The sequence below is a fragment of the Haliaeetus albicilla genome, chromosome Z (assembly GCF_947461875.1).
Source record: "Haliaeetus albicilla chromosome Z, bHalAlb1.1, whole genome shotgun sequence".
Taxonomy (NCBI): domain Eukaryota; kingdom Metazoa; phylum Chordata; class Aves; order Accipitriformes; family Accipitridae; genus Haliaeetus; species Haliaeetus albicilla.
The window spans coordinates 25900936-25923466 of record NC_091516.1 but is presented as its reverse complement, the minus strand read 5'-3'; the positions used below and the strand labels follow the sequence as shown (position 1 = coordinate 25923466).

The 22531-nt window shown below is 43.4% G+C and overlaps 2 long non-coding RNA genes across 12 annotated transcripts in view; one reads left to right on the top strand and one right to left on the bottom strand.

The window, feature by feature from the left end:
* Positions 1-4257, bottom strand: part of LOC138683710 (uncharacterized) — a 42046-nt gene extending 37789 nt beyond the window's left edge. For 9 of the 11 annotated variants that reach the window (XR_011323114.1, XR_011323124.1, XR_011323115.1 and 6 more), the window contains exon 1: positions 4087-4257. This is a non-coding gene — a long non-coding RNA (uncharacterized lncRNA). The remainder of the gene's footprint in view (positions 1-4086) is intronic. The other 2 variants (XR_011323118.1, XR_011323123.1) reach the window with 2 other exon arrangements.
* A 6639-nt stretch (positions 4258-10896) lies between these two features.
* Positions 10897-22531, top strand: part of LOC138683711 (uncharacterized) — a 33312-nt gene continuing 21677 nt past the window's right edge. Inside the window, exons 1-2 of the long non-coding RNA XR_011323125.1 lie at positions 10897-10984; positions 16105-16238. This is a non-coding gene — a long non-coding RNA (uncharacterized lncRNA). The remainder of the gene's footprint in view (positions 10985-16104; positions 16239-22531) is intronic.

The window sequence follows — 22531 nt, the reverse complement described above, 5'->3', positions numbered from 1 at the left end:
TTAAGAGCTGGTCTGAATTCTGAACACACAACAGCAACTGAAAAGGGTGTACTACAGAACAATCACAGGGGCAGAATATATTTATTATTATGAAGTTGGAAACGCAACATTCTCTGTTTCTAAAATGACGTGCTTTTATGCTTTTGACCTGCGTTGCACTTTTCACTGCAGTAAACACTACTTTTTCCTTGTTCCAAGACATTTTATCAAAAAACTCAACAGAATTTCATTAACTGTTTCAGTGTTAACATCATGCATTTTTAAAAGAAAGGGACAGACTAGACTATAATGCTTTTACAAGCAGCTCATGATTTTCAAGCTACTCCACAGATGACTGACATGATAATGTAATTTTCAGACTGAAATAAGTACTGATAGTCTGGAAGTTGTGGGGTTTTCCTTTTTTTAGTATGACCAATTTATATATTAGTGGATCCAGCTTAAAAAAAAAAAAATTCTACTGAGTAGTCAAAGGTAAAACATAGAATCACAGAATATCTTGAGTTGGAAGGGACCCATAAGGATCATTGAGTCCAACTCCCTGCTCCTTGCAGGACTACCTAAAACTAAACCATATTACTAGGAGCGTCGTCCAGGCGCTCCTTGAACTCTGACAGGCTTGGGGCCATTACCACTTCCCTAGAGAGTCTCCCTAGAGAGCCTGTTCCAGTGACCGACCACCCTCTCAGTGAAGAACCTTTTCCTAATGCGCAATCTGAACTTCCCCCGATGCAGCTTCTTTCCATTTCCTCGTGTCCTGTCGCTGATCACCAGAAAGAAGAGATCAGCAGCTCCCCCTCCACTGCCCTCCGTTAGGAAGTTGTAGACTGCTATGAGGTCACCCCTCAGCCTTCTCTTCTCCAAGGTGAACAAGCCAAGTGACCTCAGCTGCTCCTCAGAAAATTTGCCCTCAAGGCCTTTCACCATCTTGGTTGCCCCCCTCTGCACACACTGTAGTAGTCTGATGTCCTTCTTATACTGATGCGCCCACAACTGCCCACAGTACTCAAGGTGGGGCTGCACCAGTGCAGTGTAGAGTGGGACAATCACCTCCCTCGACAGGCTAGCGATGCTGTGCTTGATGCACTCCAGGACACAGTTGGCCCTTTTGGCTGCCAGGGCACACTGTTGACTCACATTCAACTTGCCATCAACCCAAACCCCCAGATCTCTTTCTGCGGAGCTGCTCTCCAACCTCTTGTCCCCCAGTTTGTACGTATAACCAGGATTGCCCCATCCCAGGTGGAGAAGCCGGCACTTGCTCTTGTTAAATTTCATGTGGTTTGTGATTGCCCAAGCTCTCTAGTCTATCCAGATCTCTCTGTAAGGCCTCTCTACCCTTGAGAAACAACTACATGAAACAGCTGATTACAAGAAACAGCTACCCTACATGAAACAGCTGATTACGAAGACAGAGAGAGAACAATGACACAGTACTTTCAATATGCAAGAACATGACAAATAAAACATTAGTTTAAGAGACCTGCAATGCTGATCTAAAGAACTGAAGTTTTTTTCTGATTGAATATATCTACGAATGACTATACTAAGAATCTCTCCATAAAAGTCATCTTTGAAACTGGATAATGTGGTTTCCTAAAAGAAAAGAAATACGTGGACAATTATCATGACGCATTTTGAGTTTATTTCCTTTATTGCAAGGATGTTGATCTAATACCTCTAATTCTAATTCTATTCCACACATATCAGGAAAACTAAGACACTTAGTCTAACGTGTAACTCAAGATTAAGAGGCTAGAGCTTTTGATTATGTTAGTAGGGAGAATTGTTCTTTGCATGGCATTTAAGAACATTGTGGTATTTATTTCAGAGATAAGATTTTCAAGGTAGCAAATGTCAAATAATGCTTAGATTTGTTTGATCATTAAGTTGCTGAGTCCAAATAAGTGTAATGAATTTGATTGAAACAGTTGTTTTAAAGAGAGCTTTTACAGGTAACTCACAGGAACTGAATTGATAAAATTCTACAGAGTAAAGGCAGCTACCTCCAAAGCAGGGATTCATGTCAAAATAAAACTGCTCCCAAGTATTAGCAATTAAAACGAATTCTAACAGCAAACAGAATTTCTAACCTCATTTATGGATCAAATTCTGCTTATCTTATTTGAAGTCAATGTCTGGCTCATTTATTATAATCAAAGTATCACACAAAGCAAAATTCTTATCACTGATTTCTTAATATACATGTAGAAAGGATTCCATCCTGTGCTCCAAACCATTTTAGGCACATCTCCATTTCCAACACAGGCCCATCCATACTCTATACCAGTAGAGATATCAGAAGGAAAGTTTTCAACTACTTGCAGAAGAGTTTGCTGCAAAAATTTTAGAAAGTGTACATTTGTTTAAGAAAAGCACATCCCAGAATTTTCAAATGCCTAAAAGCCAAGCTCTGCCTACATGCTATTTACAAGCAGAACACTGATGACAGTGATACAACGTGCCACTTGCAAAGCATAAACCAAAAAACAGCCTCATAAAACGTAGTCCCACATCTCCTAGACATACTACTTCATCTTTATATATTCTTTTCTATAGTTAAATAGTTAATTCAGTAGTTAAAATTAATAAACTAAAATACATGCAGTCTGAATGCATTTCACTATTAGGACTATCACTGCTTTAATATGGCCAAAGAACAGAAAAATCATGTCTCTTTTCCACTGTAAAGTAGCATCTTAGAATTACTTAAGTATTTGTAATTTTTTTTTAGTAAGTAAAATATGTAAAAATAAATGAAGTTATTATTTTAGTCACCTGCCACTTTTTTCATGTTGCCTTTTAGGTTATTCATATTTGGGGATTTCTAGGATTTTCTTAGAAAACTACAGACCTGAAATAAAATAGATTCCTCTCTGACTGAGGGGAATAAATCTAAGCCTTTAGCCAAACAACCATCCTACTTTAAGTTCACACATGGGTAGAGCTCTTCATGCAAGGTTTCAAGCCAATTTTAAAGAATTTACAGTTAGTGGATTTCCATCCTAGTTCATAAGCAGAAAAAACTTCCCTCCCACATTCCCTGATATTAAGCCTTATATAAACAATCAAGAGAAAAAAAACTAAGTTTATATTAACAGATGTCATCACATCTCCAGTACCTCAAGATTTGTTATAGGAGGTTTTCTTGCCTATTACGATTTGTGCGAATATGCCCACCGACTTCAGCCTATCTTCAGAAAAGGCTGAAATCCATTTGAATTGCACCTCTATCTGTATTCAGACAAGTCAAACAGAGAATGGCAACGGGAAAATGCACTTCTCTTTAGGACAGCTGCACTTGCTCTGCTTTTTAATCTCTGCATTACTTGCTTTACATTTCCTTCCTTAAAGCTGCTCCCAGCGCCTGCTCCCTTTCTTGTCCTAATCTGAGTTCTTACAAGTTTGTAAATTGAAAATGGACGTTTTTCAAACTGCCATGCACAGTGTGTATGATCGCTTTTCAGCATCTTGCAAATCACCATGATCATCATCGGATGAGCTAACCAACAAAAAAAAGCAAACAGAAAGAAATCGTTTAACAGAAGGTCGGAAAATAAAACAAATGAGTGAACCAAACTGCAAGCAATAGGGAAAAAAAAACCACAAACAACAAACAAAAATAAAAGACCACCACAAAACGCTAACGCGGAACAAGCCGAGCCTGTTCCCCGAGCGAGCGAGCCGTGCCGGCAGCGCAGCGGAGCCTCGGCACCGCCGGCCGTGCCCGCCTTCCGAGGGGCTTCCCCACCTTCCTCTCCTCTCTCCGGCAGCCTCGGGCGCGGCGGCGGCGGCGGGAGCACGGCACGTCTGCGCTCAGCCGGCCCGAGCGGTGCGGGCTGCTGAGGGAGTCCCCCCCGGGCCCGGCGTCTCACCGGCGGCTGCGCTCCAGCCCCGCCGCGGCCCCGGGACGGGGACCCGGTGCGGACCGCCGGCCCCGCCCGCGGGGGGGGTGCGGGGGTGGGCCGGGCCCGGCTCCGCCGCGGCGAGCGGCGAGCGCCTCGCACCTCGCCGGTGGCCCTTCACGGGAGGCGTCACCCCCGCCCCGCCCCGCCGCGGACCGGTCCCCCCGGGCGCCCCGCTCACCCGTGGGGATGCCCAGCTCCTTGGAGCCTCTGTCGAACCCCTTCACCACCTCGCCGCGGCAGAAGGCGGGCAGGCGCCTCACGGCGCGCAGCTCCCAGCCCGGCGGAGCCGCTTCCAGCCGCGCGCAGCGCTCCCCTCCGCCGCGCTCTGGGGGCTACGGAGAGGAGGGAGGAGGGAAAGGGAAGAGGAGGAGGAGTTGCCGGTGGAGCGCTGCAGTCCTCAATTCACAGAACTCTCCGCCAGGCACCTACCTCCCCTCAAAAATGGGCTCGCTCGCACCCCACCCACCCACGCCGGCGGCGTGGAGGTCCCGCGCTGCTCAGGCGGCCCGCTCGCGGGGGCCGCGCTGCCTCTCGTCCCTTCTCCCGGCCAGGCCGCGGGGCCCTGCTCGGAGGGAAGAAGGGGGGCCGCGGGGCCAGCGCGTCGCGCAGGGCCGGCTGCGGGCGGGGGCTCGCCCCGGCAAGGAAAGCCTGCGCGGCGGGAAGGGGGTCGTTGGTTTTGGGAGCTGAACCGGGGGGTGTCTCCGGAGGCAGGCAGGCAGGCAGGCGGCAGGGCTCGGGGCGAGCCGTCGCCGGCCGCCAAGCTCACGGGGGTGTCCTTCCCTGCGGCCGACAGGCTTCGTCAGGCTGCGCTCTCGGGGAGCAGCTGAGTCTGGCGCGGCCGGCAGCCTTCGTGCGAGGAAGCGCAGAACGTGGGCGAGGCCTCCTGGCGGTGACGGGCAGCTGCCAGGCCGTGCTCTGTAAGCGCCGGACCGGAGAAGTCACGTCTCGCGCCCTTCGCCCCTGCCTAGAAACGGGGAATGGCTCTGCCCCGGTAATTCTGTTTTTCCTTTTTCTTTCAGAAAAAGCTCAAATACCTCACAATACGGCAGACGTCTGGAGGAATCTGTGAAAATAGGGTTTTTTTCTTTTTTCTGTTTTTTGTTGGGGTTTTGTTTTGGGGGGGGGGGGTTGTGGTCATTAGGTAGTTATGACAAACTATAGTTGCTTGCTAGAGGTAAATAATTTGTGCTCTCCCATGATTTGTCAGCCTAGTACTGCAGGGTTTTCCTTCGGGAAAACACAGCCGGACAGAAACACTCGTCCTGTATTCACTCCATATTGGAAAGTAAAGCCCACCTCAACACTTCTTAAATTCCTGTTTGCAGTCACTTTTCATGTCATAGGTGTGTTGAAACACTGCTTTAATATGCCCAGCTGATTAACACTCTCTTTTCTATAGGCCTGATCCAGCTCAAATAAATTGAGTTTGCATTCAAGATAGCAGATACAGGTGCATATTCAGGCTTCACTACATAGCAGACAACCTAAGCTGGTCTGTTAATGTCAGCGGTATATACGCCAAATAAGTCTTGGGGGTCTTATTCAGGACTGCTATAGTGTACTTGCACGTATTTATATAAAAGCACATACCAATATCTTGAAAGATCATCAAAGTCCCTGAACTGAACTCCCAGTCTTTTCCAATTATTCCTATAAGTCACAGTTGCTAGCCTTACCAGTTTGATATAACTAGTAAAAAACTGCTGCTGGAGTTACCTCTAATTCTGTTGGCTAATTTTTTATAAGGTGTTGTGGTTTAACCCCAGCCAGCAATTAAGCACCATGCAGCTGCTCGCTCACTCCCCTTCCTGCCCTTGCCAGTGGGATGGGAGAATCGGGGGGGGGAGGGGGTAAAACTTGTAGGTTGACATAAAGGCAGTTCAATAGGACAGAAATGGAAGTGAAAATAAGAAGAGAATATACAAAACAAGTGATGCACAATACAGTTGCTCACCACCTGCTGAGCAATGCCCAGCCAATCCCCAAGCCACGGTGCCCCCCAGCCAACTGCGCCCAGTTCGTGTACTGGGCATGATGTATTATGGTACGGAATAGCCCTTTGGCTCATTTGGGTCAGCTGTCTTTGCTGTGTCCCCTCCCAGTTTATTGTGCACTCTCAGCCTCCACTGGCAGGGCAGTATGAAAAGCTGAAAAGTCCTTGGCTTAGTATAAAGAGGGCTTAGCAACAACTAAAACACCAGTGTGTTATCAACATTATTCTCATCCTAAATCCAAAACACAGCACTATACCAGCTACTAAGAAGAAAATTAACTTTATTCCAGCCGAAACCAGGACGTAAGGAAAAGCAGCCCAAGTACCTATGACGTGTTCATATCTAATTGCAGTCAAAGTTGGTGGTAGCCAGTTCATTCTAATGATGGGGAACTGTCTTGAGAAACTGATTATGTCACACCACAAAATGCTGAATGCTACCAATTCACGGATCTGTGGACACTAGTTGTTTTATAGGTTAAAACCAAAATTATTTGAAAAAATGATTCCACCTCAAATTTACCCTCTCTTCAATTCTTTTGTCTCTCATCCTACTTCCCAACCGTTTAATGCTAACATTTTAATTCATTGCTTCAGTTTGAGTAACTTTGACTGACTTACAGAATCATTACATAACTTCAGCTGAACAAAAAAGAATGGTGGTAATATATATAAAAGAAGGAAAAGTGGAAGAAAAAGAAGTCCTAAATATGCTACTAGTGCTTACATTCTGCTCTGCCATCTGACAGCATGGAGAGAGAGATGTTACAAAAAGTTTTATTTAATGATATTTAGTAATCGAACTATCTGGGAACTATCTAAGCCCAAATATCAAAGTTGTTACTTGGTTGCCTAATTAATAACCGTAGACGATGTGACCACTCACCCCTGGAATTTTGAGTTTATTTCAGCTGTAGAGCAAAAAAAAATTGTGAAGCAGGTACAATTATATTGTTCATAAAATGTTTATAATGAATTATGCCTTTGGTTATAATTTGCATATAAGGAGATGTATACTTGCATGCTTCCATTCTTTTTTAATTAATACTTCTTTCTGGAATAAATTTTTACGGTTTTGTGGCATCCACAAGATGGCACTCGATCTCTTTTTCAGTATCTGCAGATTTGGGCACAGGGTTTACAAATCTATCTCAGTAAAAGAGAGTAACAGAACAGATCTTGAGAAACTAAGTCAGATAAATATTTGCTTAAGAACTACATGGTTACTAATTTCACAGAAGTCTCACTGATGGCTTATATCTCATTCTGTCAAATAGTTGTTAATATTAATCCTTCTCAGTCATGATGGGTTGCTGTGATCCATGGTAAAAATTGTTCATCCTTGATACTGGACACGTTTTTCTTTTGTAATAAACAGTATTTAGTTCAGCTTGGAGGGAGGATTTTACATAAGTAGAATTTAATTACCTGTATTCAAATTTAGTAGACATGTTTCTTCAAAAAGTGTAGCTGAATTTTAGTTACAAATGTGTATGCCAAGAGAAGCAGTTTAGTAGCTCATACCTGCACTTAGAAAACACAGGCACTGTATCACACAGATGGAATAGAATTTCTGCTCTGTGCTGATGCTACGTTTTTTACAGCTATTGTTGTTAGTGCAAAGTCTTTAAGTATTTTTTCTACTGTACATAATAGCCATAAAAACCTAAAGAGAGCAGGTGATGCGTCATCTGTGTAGGCTTTCTTTTGTCCAGGAATAGCCTGCATTGGCCCTCACTTTCATACTTTTTATAGAAAACTGAAAAGGCCTTGTTAATTTTCAAGCTGCAAGAAAGGTTTTCTACCTATGCAGCAGCATCAGAAAGAGAAGATAAAAATGGTGGCCCTGGTGACTCACATTGCAGGGAGGAGGTAGCAAAGGAAATGGCTGCAACGCTTTTTCCTGCTTGCTTGTTATTATTTGTTAAGGTCATACTCTTCCTACCTTTCCTGGGCTGTACCTTGATATGAAAAGGAGTCCTTGGCACACAACAGAGGTTGCCATTACAGCCTTGTTCACACACTAAGCAATGACCAAGCAAACAGGAAAAATTGTGGTGAAAATTTTCCCACTGTTAAATGGAACCAGATGTTTATAATACTCCTGCCATCACTCATATGTGATGCTGTCTCCCAAACACATGCAGGGAATGTCTGCATTTGTTACAGCACTAACCAGTATTGGGAGCCTTGCAGGAGACATTGAGGAGTTTGTGATCTTGAGCAAGCCATGTCTATAGCACCTTGTACTTAAGGCCCATGTGTTCGCATGAGTAGATGCTGTAAGGGAACCTGCGGGAGTGACCCGTGCTTGCCTGTGCTGTGCGCTGATGATGATATGACAGCGATAATATTGCAACCTGTCAGGAGAAGATATATGTTCATGTTTGTTACACGAAAGAAAAGCCACCGCAGCATGGGAGGGAGGACAGAATCTGCACAGCATGATGTGGGGGAAATCCATCCTGGATCCCTCTGATGCTGCACAAAAGCAGGGTGCCCTGTGTCTGAAGGGACATAAGATTTACACACTGTCTATATTATTCTTTTTATTCTACTTTATTAAAACAGTTGTTTTATTAAGCCCTGTGTTGTTGGGCCTTTCTTGCAGAGATCCAGAAACGGCCCTGCACCATTTATTTATCTTTTTCACCTCCCCACCCAGCCAAGTACAGAAAAGCAACCCCTCTTTCACTTAGGGCAGTACTGGAAAATATCAGTCCATGTATGTTACTCAAAGTTAGCATAATACATCAGATCTCCCACAGGAGTGCCTGAAAAGCCATGTGTTCAGATCCCATGTTTCTGTAGTTTTTTGGGAATAACATATAGAGTACTTTTATGAAGGTGGCATACAGAAAGACTGCCCAGAGGTAAATCTTGTAAAAAATAGATGACTTGCTGAAAAGTGGAAAAACGTTCTGCTGATCCTAGTAACTCTGCTATAAAAAAAAGAAATCCACGAAGATAAACAATATACAGCAAAAACGTCACTGAATGAAAATTCAGAAATAACAGAATTACTGCCAATTTCACAGAAAGTTGACAAAATTGCACCGTATCAAAAAAAGAGATATGGTGAAATCTGAGTGGATGTTGAAAGCTTGATGACAAAGAAGGAGCAAAGTAAGGACAAGAATCTAATGCTGTGCATGTTAATAATGTTGAAAGGAGCTTTGGCTCTGTGGTCCTACATTAGCATTAATTTGTTTGGATATGCTGGAAGAAAAGCGCTGATACTGTCGCAGAAGTAACTGGAATACAATTTAGATCAGGTCAGAACAGAAGCAGTTTATTACTGTCGCTATAAGAGAGAATATAGAGCAGCAGAGGGACCATCCCTGTTGATGCGAACTCTGCCCAAATGGGGCAGCTACAGAGTTGATATAACTGCAGGTTTTACAGCTCCTTCTTCCCCAAAACTGTGTCAGATAAGCAGGATATGGTAGATAACAACAACGATTTAAATCCTTAAGATAAGGAGGCTCTATACAGTACATCCTTTTATAAATAATCCACTCCTTTTATGAATAATCCACTCCTTTGTAATTAAATCTTGCTGACTGGCAAGACCCTTAGCTGCAAATGTTTCTTAACTAGGGAGGCCTGCAGAGGCCTGTGAGACATTAACTATTTTTCTTCCACAATACTGGATTCTTTTTTTCTTCCTTTCTAAAAGTAGCAATATCAGAGAATATTGCATGAAATTATTTTAGCTAGATACTTTGTGCCACCAATCCTAAAGTCTGCAACATCAGCAAAATGCAAATAGGAAGCTAAGGACCCAATACCCATTTGTGCAACAACTGAGGGTAAAACACTGACATTGTAAAAATGTGTGTATTACAACAAAATCAAAGATGCTGCTCATGTTATACAGTACCACATAGGTTTAATAATTTCTAATGGAAAGGAAATATATGTTTATCTAGCAAAAACATCAACACAACAGGATATAAAACAGTTTATTGTGAAATTGTTTTTGTCTGCTATAACAACTAAACAACAAAACATCTTCAACAAAAGGAGGAAGGAGAAATGAAACTGGAATTTAAATGAAAAAAATCAGCTGTGAAATAGTAATAGAATGTAGAAAATCAAAGGAAAGGCTTGAGCAGAGCATTGCAGAGGCAAAGTCTGCACTCTTTCAGAAAGACCCTCCAATTAGATCACCTTAAAGCAATTGTGAGACCAAGCTGTGAAATTAATGAAATCCAAGAAAGGAAACCAGCTCAGATATTAACTCAGAACTCCTGATGAATGCATGCATACATACGTACTTTTTTTTTTTTTAGGTTTTTTTAATAGTTATATACATAATACTGTCATTTTATTATTTTTACTTCAGGAAAGGGGACTTTCTAGGATAATTGGGACTGTTAGTAAATAAAATTTGGAAAATTTTGAAAGGTTGAAGTTCGTATAATTTGTTAGTTTCCCAGGTTACTGTCTCAGGAGGAGCTTGATTGATTGTCCTTGTGTTTTAGGTTTCCTGTGGTTAAAATACAAGCTTTTTCCAGCTTTACCAGAATCATCTTTCATCATTCCTGCCAGAGAAGCCAGCAAGAGAAGGAGTAATTCATTTCCCAGGCAGTTGTATTGTGCCAGACCTGCTTCTCACTTCTGCAGTGCAATCAGCAAGTCATGTTTTTTTAACTGGATCAGAGCAGGAAAAAGTCATCTAGAGGCACAATGAGAAGCCCTTAATTTACCCAGTACATGTTTTGTACTTAATTTTAGCAAGCCAAGGCTGCAATCCATTTCTATTTCTATTTTCTAAATCCATTTCAATTTTTGATTCTGTAATTGCAGCTAACTGCTAACCAGTCTCTTGGAAGAAGCTTGTCTCAGGATGGCCTTGATCTGACATGGTTTGTTCGTATTAAACTACTTCAAAACTCACCTGAAAAAAGTTGCCTATCAAAAAGATGACTATTTGTGTAAACTCACAGCGCGTAAAATGAAAAACTGTTTCTGGTGCATATTACAGATATTCATTCATACAGAAGAAGCAGGCGTGACCTTCCCTTATTAACTCTCGCGATGAGTCATGCTCATCTCTGTGACTGAGCACTCAGACATGGTAAGTCTGCTTGTCTGCTTCAAAGTGTGTTTCCCGATCCTCAGTTTAATTGATCAGACTCTTCCAGCTGGAAAGAGATGGGAGGAGAAAACTGCTCCTGACAGACTGAGGGGTCAGTCCCTCCTTTCTAAGCAGTGAGAAGACCAGCAGCTTCTGCCTGCCCCAGTGCCTGGAGGTCACTGCTGCAGCCCAGACTCCTCAGCAGCTTCTGGGTTTTCTGACTGCTCACTGCCTGCATCCCAGCTAAATGCATTGGACCCTTTCTCAACCACTGTTTGCCAAAGAGACACCATGAAAAAGCATGGCAAAAAAGTGTTAATTCAACATGATATTATTTGTTGTTGACCTCTTAAACCTTTCTGATGGAGCACAGAATGAAATGCAATGCTAGAAGTCAAGGGACCAGGGCCTGAAGCAGAAAACCAATCCCTGTCACTAGCCTAGCCCCAGTCAAAGGAGTTATTTAAATGGAAAGCAGTGAGTCAAAGTGGCCCAGCTGGATTATGGTGTTTGGCTCTTCTCCCTGCTCTCCTGTCACTGTCAGAGCAGGTCCCTCAGTCAGGAACCAGGGCTAGCCAGGGGACCAGAAGCACACAGCATGATTCTCTTGGCAACAGGAAACACTGGCACCATCAACCCTCCAAAATACTTTCTGTTTCTGAAAAGCAGTTGAAGAGCACCTGCTGGGTGCATTCTTTGTGAGGCTGGTTTAAAACCAATAGTGAGGGTGGAGGGTCTTACTAGAGACAACAGGCCACAACAGAGGTACGAAAAAGAAGCTCCAATGGCAATTGCTGGGTTGAGTTTTGCACACAGGAGAATCATAGAACTGTTTAGGCTGGAAAAGACCTTTAAGATTATCGAGTCCCACTGTTAGAGAAGGAGGGAGGAAGAACATAGTCTGCTTCAACTGCAGTGCTTTCACTCAGAGGCACAGAAAAAATCCATCTGTTAGTTAGATTCTATATTCACATGCATTAAAAGTATCCTCCGAGGTCCTTGGCTGTGTGGGTGAGGAGGTGTGAGCCAGGGATGATGGAGGAGGAGCAGCAAACTGGGGAGAGGTCAGCAGGGTTTGTCAAACACTGTAGGTACTCTTTGCATCTTGGGAATTATCCTTCTCTCACCCTTTCATTTAGGATGAATGTCCTAATCTGTAGCTGAGGAAGCTTAGAAGAAGGGATTTTAAAGCCTTTCATGAGATACACGTGACTGCAGGCACAGTGTGATTTTTGTTTTGCACAACAAGGGCGCAGGTACTATCAGAAAAGGGCAGAGCAGTGTTGGCTGTGTAATACATAAAGTATACAGATGATTAACATAGGGAAAATAATTAGCAATCTTTCATCATTTTACTGCTGCTGAGTGCAGCCAAGCCCCTGAGAGCAGCCCATCTCAGAAGCAATATGAAGCCAGCAGAAAGGGTAGGGTATCATGCCTGACACTTGTATTATTTCAGCTCAGCAGCAACACCCTACATAGACGGAATGGCAATTTTCCAACATTAAAGTGGTTTTAAATATGTAAAACATTTTAAAAGGCCCAGAAGGCTTTGGGCACTCGATGTTCTGGTTAGAATGGCACCTGCTGCCTTAATCCACCATGACCCTGTAACTGTGGCATCTGATCTGACTGGAGGAGAACAGCTGTGAACCAGGAGTACTGGTGCCTGCAGTTATATTTCTTCAGATGCAGGACTTTGTATTTTCCTTTGTTGAACTTCATGAGGTTAATTTCTGACCATTTCTCCAGCTTGTCCAGGTCCCTCTGAATGGCAGTGCAGCCACCTAGTCTAGTCACTCCTTCCAGTTCTGGATCATCTGCAAACATGACAAGGATGGACTCTGTCCCATCATCCAGGTCACTCATGAAGATGTTAAACAGTATTGGCCCCAGTATTGACCCTGGGGTACACCACTAGTGGCTTGTTCCCAGTTGGACTTTTTGCCACTGATCACAACTTTCTGGGCCCTGTCATGCAGCCAGTTTTCAGACCACCTCGCTGTCCAATTTTGTAGCCCATACTTTATCAGTTTGTCTACAAGGATGTTTTGGGAGACAGTGCCAAAAGCCTTACTAAAGTAACGGTAAACAACATCCACTGTTGGATCTGCCCTCCCCTCAGACACCAAGCAAGTCACCTCATTGTAGAAGGCCATCACATTGGTTAAGCTTGATTATCCCCTTCATAAATCATAGTGACTACTCCTGCTCACCTTCTTGTCCTTCATGTGTTTGAAACTCGTGTCTAGGATCAGTTGTTCCATCACCTTTTTAGGGATTGAGATGAGGCTGACCAGCCTGTAATTCCTCAGATCTTTTTTCTTGGCTTCTTGATGACAGGATTGTCATTTGTTCTCTCCCTGTCGTCATGACCATTCAAAGCATGGTCTTGCAATGACATCACACAGCTTCATCAGCACTCGGCCCCATGGATTTATGTATGTCCAGTTTGTCTAAGTGGTCCCTAACCTAGTACTCATCCACTGAGGGTAAGTTTTCCTTGCTCCAGACTTTCCCTAGGGTCTCAGGGACCTGGTATTCCTGAAAACTGGTCTTATCAGTAAACACTGAGGAGGGAAGGCACTGAGTACCTTGGCCTTTTCCATGTCATTTGTTAACAGGTCCCCTGCACCATTCAGCAGCAGGCCCATGTTTTCTCTAGTCTTCCTTTGATCCTTGATCAAGTACCTGGCCTCACAAGGTCCCTAGATTATGGCTGCTCCAAAGAAATACTCCTGCCCTGTGTCACAGAATGGAAGCCCTCTGCAAAGTGTGGTGGGAAGAGACCAGGCTGCTCTGATGGGTGTCAAATCCAGCAGAACCCTTTGAGGCAAATCAGACTATTTCAGGTCTTGCCTTTCATTGCTGCAGATGATTGTAACTGCTACAAAAAGCATTAGTGAGACTGTCCCATTTGCTCTTAGTGACTTGTACCTCCTCCTCTCCGGGTTGCCCCTTCTGCTCTTCCTGGCATGGAACCTCAGCAAACTCTGCAACCTTGTCAGATCTTCGAGCAAAGCTTGCTGCACAGTTTCCTGAATCAATGCCTCCAGCATCAGCTTGATTTCCATGTGGAGTATCCCTGACTGTCCTGTAGGATTCCCAAGGGGCTGCAATTCCTAGTAGGGAGATAGGGCTGCTGCAGGAATGCCCAGGTTTCCTGCAAGAGGCCCTGCCTCAGGACTTGCTGCCCCTCACCCTCCTGCCCAGGCCCTGGCAGTAGGGTTGGCAGAGAATGGGGGGCACTGGGTCCTGCAGGTGAAAAGCAGCTGGGCTGAGAGCACAGCAGGTTGGAGGAAGAGGAGCATGAGGAGTTGGAGGAAACACAGGAGAAGCAGAGCGGGCATCAGGGTGATTTGCTCCTTGATGAAGGGCTCAGAACAGACATTTGCTCCTTCCTAGAGCTCATCTGCATGAGCAGGGGCTTTGGGCAGGTGGCATGGATGCAGCCTGTCTCTGCATGAGCTCCCACACATGTGCAGCTGTGCACATGTCTACGGGGACAAGCCAGTCCTTACCCTGAGGAAGGTCTTCAACCTGGCTCCAAACTGCGCATAAGCCCTCCTATCCCACAGCTTCCAGTGCTACCTGCATGCCTCCCAGGGCAATCAACACTTCCCTAATGGTGCCAACTCCAGTGGGTACTCTGCCCCTGGGCTGTGTGGCCAAGCATGCAGTTACTGACTGTGGGGCTGGAAGGGGAGGTAAAGCCCAGAAGTTTGCTGCTCTGTCCACCACAGAGTTCCCACCTCTGCACTTTCCTCTCTGCCCCCATTTTTCAGCCGTCAAAAATCAAGAGTGACAAGGCCCAGTGCCAGGCTGGCTGGGCTGCCATCCTTTAACACAGGGGTCCCAGTAGGTCCATAGCAGTGGGACTGGTTGAAAAACTTAGTCTTCAGTTCTTCTAATCTGTCTTGCTGCTCCACTTCTCCAGTCCTCATAGAGATCAGCTGACAGGAGTTTGGAGGGGATGTTTCAGAGCAAGTCCTGCAATGCCAAGATCTTCAGCTGAGGCTTTGGACACTTCTGCTGGAACATACCTGTAACTTTGCCTCAGGAGGAGGCAGCTTGGTTTTAGTCACCTCCTCTTGCTGTTACCATTGACACTGCCAGAGCAGGCAGCTTCCAGTCTGTGTGCCAAGCAATCTTGCATTAGTCTGTTAACAGCACAGAGCTCTTCTCTGCTTTCCCTTCACTCCTAAATCTCATCATGCCTCCCTGAGCAGACTGCTGGAGAAGAGCATGAAGTGAGCTTCCCAGGGGCTTCCAAGTAATCAGGGGCAGAAACAGAGGAACAGAATAGGAGATGATAGAAAATTTAAACACCAATTTTTTCTCAGCCTGAATCATGGAGTTTTGGCTTTACTGCAGCTTTAGCCAGGAGTCCCAGCCAGGTCAAACCCAGTCACTGAAGTGAGCTCTTCCAGGTTCACAAGGAGCTCATTCAACACACATGAAATATCACAATGCAACACACAGAGAACAAGGGAAGCAAGTGGAAAAGAGTAAAGTGGTATTAACATAGAAGGAAAGCAACATGAGTTACAATATTTTAAATGCTGGGCTAAAACAGGAATCCCATGTGGATAAACATTTGACCAAGTACATTTCTGAAACTGAAGATATTGCTAAATATATGTCATAATTCTGCTGGTTTTCAGTAGAGGTAAGAGATTTGTGAAAAAATCTGACCCAGATATCAATACTGATCTATGTGAGGAGTGAATGCAGGTGCTGGTAAATGATCTGAGCAGGGCAGTTTTCTATTGGAAAACAGTGAATTCTGACTAAATTCTATGAGCATATACTGATCTCTTCAACACATGGATAAAACTGGTGGGCAGCAAAGCAGCCAGCAAGCTTGGGCTTGGCCTGTGATTTGCCCTACAGACAAATATTATTTATTTGATTTCAAAAAGTTAAAACTGATAAAGCTGTTAGGATTTGAAACACAGTTTGCATCCAGTAAACACTTTCTACTCTTGCATCAAGAGTGGATGTAACGCTGACAACCAGCACAGTCCTCTTGTATGCAGCAGACTCAAAACTAGCTTTTCCCACTTGGCAGCTTACAAGAGATGCTTCAGCAAAGTCTCCTTCCCTTCATCTGCTTTCAGGCTTTTCAGGTCAGACAGAAACCTACAAGCCCCTTAGAAGGCACCTTCCAGCAATGCTAAGACTTCTGCTCCAGGACTGCAGCCCCCCTGGCCTCAAGGTGATCATGGAGTGGCCTCTCCTGTTTCCTCCTCAGGTGGGTGCTGCACTAGAACATGAGTCTCATCACACAGCCCATGGGAGCAGATGAGTCAGAATGCCAAGAAGAGCCCAGGTGTTTTTTTTAATATTTAATCATGTAACTATTTGAAGACATTCAAATTCCTCATTCCTTTAAAATTCATGTTGCCATGAAAAACTCTGATTACACATAGTTGGTTACAATAATTTTTCTCCTAAGCATAAAATAAAGTAATAGGTGATCTTTTCAGTCACACTAGCTCCTATACCTATGCAGGTCTCATGCATGCAGTATAATATGCTGTAGGGGACCCTGAGTGATTTCTCAGCTGGAAGCTGTAGAGATACATCAGTAATATGTTATGCATTATCATCATCAGGAGCATCTTCAGTTTGAAACACAGTCACCTAATAAGTTAGAATTAATTTTGAGTGCTTCATTCCCTGAAGCCTCATTTCGATTTACTTCCATTTTTCCAAATCTATTTTAGAAAAACCTTAAAACTATGTTTGAAGGGCTTTCAAGTTAATGCATATTTTAAAAATGCCAAAGGTCTTTAGTTTGCTTTGGCACTGCAGAAAAAATACATTATAGCATGGCCAAAAACTTGTACAGGGCAGTTAGTATGGTTCATAACAGTTTTCTCCTTTAGGAAAGCCTACATGCAGTGCCTATGCTCCAGCACCTGGTGGTGTCTTCTGCCAAAATAACATGTCTCCGGCTTTGTACAGCACGGTTAAAATGTATGGTGCCAGGAGTAGCTCTCAGTACAGTAAAGGTCATCGATGTTGTAAGGGAATCCCCTCTGTTTCTATCAGGTAAGCAACCCCTGAGGTCAGCTACATCTGGCCTCTTGTCTCCACACTGGATTGTCGGTGATAAATCTTTTCCCTTCAGCACATGTGCTGAGGACTTATCTCTCTGTGATCATCATGGGAAGGCACAGGCCTTCTCAGCATGCTGCTCTTTCCTTCAGAAAGCACTGAGAGCAACACTTCTGCTTGGCATGTGGTAGCTTTATCTGAGACTAATGATTTGAGGGAAGCTTGCTTTGCCTATGTCTCCCATAAAAGCACATACTTGGTGCATTTTTCTTCATGGATCATCTCACCTTATGCAGTTCCCTTGTTCAGCACCTTCCTTTGCTGTAGTCTGTCCATCTAATGCAGACTGTGGTAATACACATCCAAATGGCAATCCATCTGCTACAGCAGCATGCTCACATCTGTGTATTAATGTGCCACAAGTCATGCCTCTCTCTAGGTAAGAAGGACAACCTCTGCAGGAGGTTAAATTCTGGCACATTGTCCTTAGATGGCCAGAAGCTCAAGGGAGAGCTTTTCTGTTTTTACAGTGTCTGCACAATTAAGTCATGGGTACTGTGTGGACAAATATGCACTGAGTACCATTTACATCAATCTGGTAGCTTAAAACCACCTTAAGGTTAGTGTAAGCTATCTTTTGAAGCTCCTGCGTACTGCCAATAAGCGTGGAGTGGCTACAGTGCAAACAAGAGTTGGATCTCTTGTATCTGCCTTTTCTTGTGTCCTTACACTTTGCAAACTCTTGCAAAGTTTGTTGAACCTGTGAGATACGGAAAGGGCATGTTGTTCTAAAGAAAACTGATTTGCTCAGAAAGAGGAAAATCTGACCTGCCTGCAGCAGAGTGTCACAAAGGACACAGAAAGTAAGATTTAACCATTAGCATAGTCCCATGTAGCACACAGGTTGGGACATGTATCACATATCCTTGCTGCCATGTAAAATGTATGTTTCTCTCTGTTCTTGTGCTCAGAGAGAAACAGGGACAGTAAAAATCACTCTGCACCTAGTATACAAAGGAAGTGATCCAATCTAGGTGTATATGGGCAAAAGAAAGCCTGTAGAACCATCACTCTGGACACTAGTGTTTAGTGCTTCTGTTTCCCAGGAGTTCTTCACAGTGTAGCCCCCAGCTCCAGAACAGGTGGAATGACTATACTAGCTGAACTTCTGTCCCCATTAAGTGTTGCATCCCATAATGACTACACAGGCAAACAAGTAGTTATGCAAAGAAATTTCTTCATTACTGAGCTCCAAGTTAAAGGTTTTTCTCCCACCCCTGGCCCTTTCTGTTGCTCTTTCCCAGAGTTTCATGGTATCTTGTAGCCCGCTTGTCTGACAGGTGTTCAGTCCTGTCCTCAAAGCCTGTGAAGGCTCCAACGGCACATTTGTGAATTTATTGTCATTAGTTAGCTCTATGACACAAGCTGCTGCTCTCTCACTTTGCTCAGTGCTTCTTTAAAGACTGATATAATGAGGAGCTTGTTCAAGAGAAGCACAACCCAAGGAAGGAGTTAGATAATTAGGCAGAGGTAGAACTTCCTTCCAACCACAAACCAACTGAAAACAAATAACTTCAAGATCTGCCTTCATCACACTAGTAATTTAAACAGGCTAGGAAACATTCCTTCTCTTTCTCTGAAAAGGCAAATTTTTTTAATTTCGGCTTTACTTCAAATTAATGGTCCCCCTTCTTCACACATACCAGGTGCATTTTCTTTAAGAGATGATCAGTTCATAGATATCTGCTTAAACCCTGGGTAATTTTCTCCATTTGTATTTTGCTCTGGTCTAATAAAAGGTGTTACCTCCATCCCTTATCTTTGTCCTCAGACATCATGCCCACACCAATGCTTTTATACTGTTTAAAATTAGACTCATATTTATATTCCAAATAAAGTTTTAATTCCTTTAAATGTTACCCTAAATATTATTTTGAAAACATGTTCTTCCGAACGCATTCAAATCTTTGAAAGTCAGAGTGATATCTTGGTTTACCAATCTGTTGAAAAAGCCTCTGTTTTCAAACTTGTAAAAGATCAAAGTCATCACTGTCAGCAAGGAAGGGTCTGGGGGAAAAAAAAAAAAAGACGACGACGACTTTGTTACTATTAGATAGTAAGATAAAACCATAAATACACAGAAACTCTTTGTTGTTTCAGGCTTAAGATCAGAAAAACAGTTCAACCATCAAGGCAATAGTGCTGGTCTGAAGTCCACTGATAACAACAAAAATCCTCCCATTACTTTGGCTGAAGTGTAGTAAAGCAGAAACGAAAAGGAATTTGCCTTTTCAGAGAAAGAGAAGGAATGTGCTTCTTCACCACTTCCTAGAAGCCTGATTACTTTCCCAATTAGGGCCTAGAGAGTTACATAACCTAATCTGAAAAGGTAAACAATTCAAGGTTTTGTTTCAAATAATGGAGTCCAGTGTATTAAGCTGACAATTAAAATTCTTTTTGGGCAACAAACCCATCAGTAAATGCTGAGAAGCTTTCTCAGGTGAGCAGTGTCCTTCTCAGGAGTTCACTTATGCTGAAAAACTCAGCAGGTTGATGAAACAGTCAGGTTTGTGCTACTCATCACAGTACAGCTTATGATCAAGAGCTCATGAACTTGTTAGTTTAACTGCACATACATTTCCCACAGTCATCAACCTAATTAAAAACTTGTGTTCATAGCAGACTTTAATTTGTGAGTGATAGAAAAGGAAAACCTTGTTTTCTTTTTTATAACCACCTCATGCCTCCATGGCCTCCCAGCATGGCTTAGCCTGGCCTGTAATAGCCCCCAGTGCATTCCCAGGGATGTCACTGGTAAACTCAATAGAGCTGTACCTGCTGAGGGGTTTTCTCATGCATGTGATGGAGTAGAGACCCGTGAAACTTGGCTTGAAGGATATAAAATATCTCTGCCACAGAAATAACTTTCAGCCTTTTGCAAAACTGGCTGAATTCAATGTAACGATTGCCAGATGAAAGAACTTGTGGCACATTTAATGGTAAAATGAAAGACAGGAACATTACGCGCCTGTTAGTTTGGAAAGGAAAGAACTAAGTGGATCATCTTCCTGTTCTTCTGCATAGTTTTCTTTTTCATTATATATCACATGTTCCCCTACAGCTAAGAAAGGGTCAGGAGCAAGGTCTGATACCCAGACCTTCCCATACAGAAGATGATCTTTTATAAATTGAGGGGTGGGAGTAATTATTGGCAGAAGTATTTGAACCAGTCTTCCGAATTATGTCCTCTGCATGGGTAGTGTAACTCTTCATGAGAAAATACTGAAATATAGACATTCTTGAGAAAAGGAACATGTCTTTGGAGAAAAAAAAATTCTCAGGCCCTTTTAGGAGGTCAGTAAAGTCATGAAAATCCAGCTATGAAAAGCAGTCCAGGATGGTAACAAACAAGGCCTCAAAGGGACTTGCCTAAAACCAAGCTGAAAACCTGATCCCCTCAGTTAAATGGGTTTCTGTAGCAGAAGCTTTCCTGAGTCTTTCTTGGCTTGAAGGCTGACCAGTTCACTGAGGCCACCATGCACCCACACTGCCAAGATGTTCCTCATGCAGGCCCAAAGGACAAGGAGTGCAGCACTGTGCTGCTTCTCTTGGGGTTTTCTGGAACCCAGAATTCAGCAGATGGGAAACAGGGGGGGTTAGCAATTTGTTCACATGGAAAAAAAGCAACTGCTTGTACACTGGGACAAGTGATAAAATGCTGAGTCAGAGATTGGGAAGCTGTGGAGAGGCCAGAGTATCTGTCCTCCAAATTATTGGAGAAATTTATCTACTCCCCTTTAAAAAGACTGTAGATTTTTATGACAAAACCCTTGAGAAAAATGTGGAAGCTGAAGTGGGAAGCATCTGAGTCCTTTCTTAGTTAACCTGCGTAAGAGGAAAGGCAAATTACCATGGCACATGCCCAGCTTTGCAGGGGGCCAGAATTATTCTGGCCCAGCTGTCCCACGGGGTGCTACCTGCACCCACCAGCAGTGAGGAGTGGCTCTTGATGTAACCAAGAAGAGGCAGAGGCAGGACCTGATCCCACCTGAAAATCTAAGCTCTCAGGAGCAATGAATAAGAGCTGTACCACATAAAAAAAAAAAATTTAGTCATTTGCATCCTGATTGCATAGTCCCATTAGAAAGGTGCCTACAAATAATTTGAGGGCTGTGGGTTGCTTGGCAATGAAAAGGAAACAAGAAAAATCTGGAAAGCACTGCATCCCAGAGCAGAGGAAGAAGTTCCCAGGAGCACTCAATGTACTCCTGCTCAGTCCTTTCCCTCAAGGGAGACAAATGTGACACACTGGAAAATTTTTATAAGCATGTTGCATGCTCCTGTATGTCAGATCTGGGTTGTTAGAAAAAACAATCAAGAAAGACAAAAACCAACCACATTCAGTTTAAATCAGGGTGAACAGATGAGCCTTTACTGCCTTAGATGTCTGCCAATATTGGGGGGAGAAAGAGAGAGAAGGAAAGGAAGAAAGAAAGAAGGAAGAAAGAAAGAAACGTTGAAAAAACCTTGGATTAAGAAAGGAAGAATCTTGTATGACAAAATTACTTGAAAACTACACAGAAAAGGGCGAAGCATTAGTGCTGTTTCCACACTTAGATAGAATGAATCCCTGTCCTGATGAAGAATTAGACACCCACTAGCTAATGCGGTGCTTAAACAACAGCTGACACCAGCTGGACTACAGAGACACCCCATGCTGGAAAACTGTAACCTGGGGCTTTATTCTGGGACAGGGAGTTGCTGTTTCTCTAACAAGTGTGGGCAGGAATATGTTTCTAGTGGCACTGGCTAGAGCTCTGCTCTGACATGGAAAAATTGACTATACTAACACTTATCTTTTGCAGATTGTAGCCAGAGGAAAATATACTCAGCTGACAAATAGGCAGTTCATTCTCTTTTTTGTCATAAGTATTTAGCAGAGAGAGAAAGCATTGTGTATACGCAATACGATCAGTCAATCTTGAGAAATACTATTGTTCTGAAAAGCCCAAGAGTGTTTAGAGAACTGTGTTTGTATTTTTACACCCTTTGTACACATGTGACATTTCCTGCTTTTGCAATGTAACAGCAGTATGAGGAAACATTGAGAATACTACAAGAAAAGTTGTCCCCTCACATTACCTCAAAACTCATGAGAATTTCTATGCTAAAAAGGTGAGAGAGCAAAAAAGTGGATAAACTTGAATATTGTGATGACAAAACAAGTTATTTTTCCACAGAAAATGTTACCAATAATTTTAAAACAGAATATATTGAAATGAAAGATACATGACTACCCTCTTCCTTCTCACTTCTTGCTGCCTACCCATCCAGCAAACAGCTAAGGCAGCATTCCAGGACTCAACCAGGAACTCAAGAGAAGGGTCACGTGCAGTGACACACTGCACAGAGATATTTCTTTAGTTTCCTTGTCTCCAGACTCTCTTATTCCCCTACTCATCAGCAATGCAGGAAGTGGGTGAG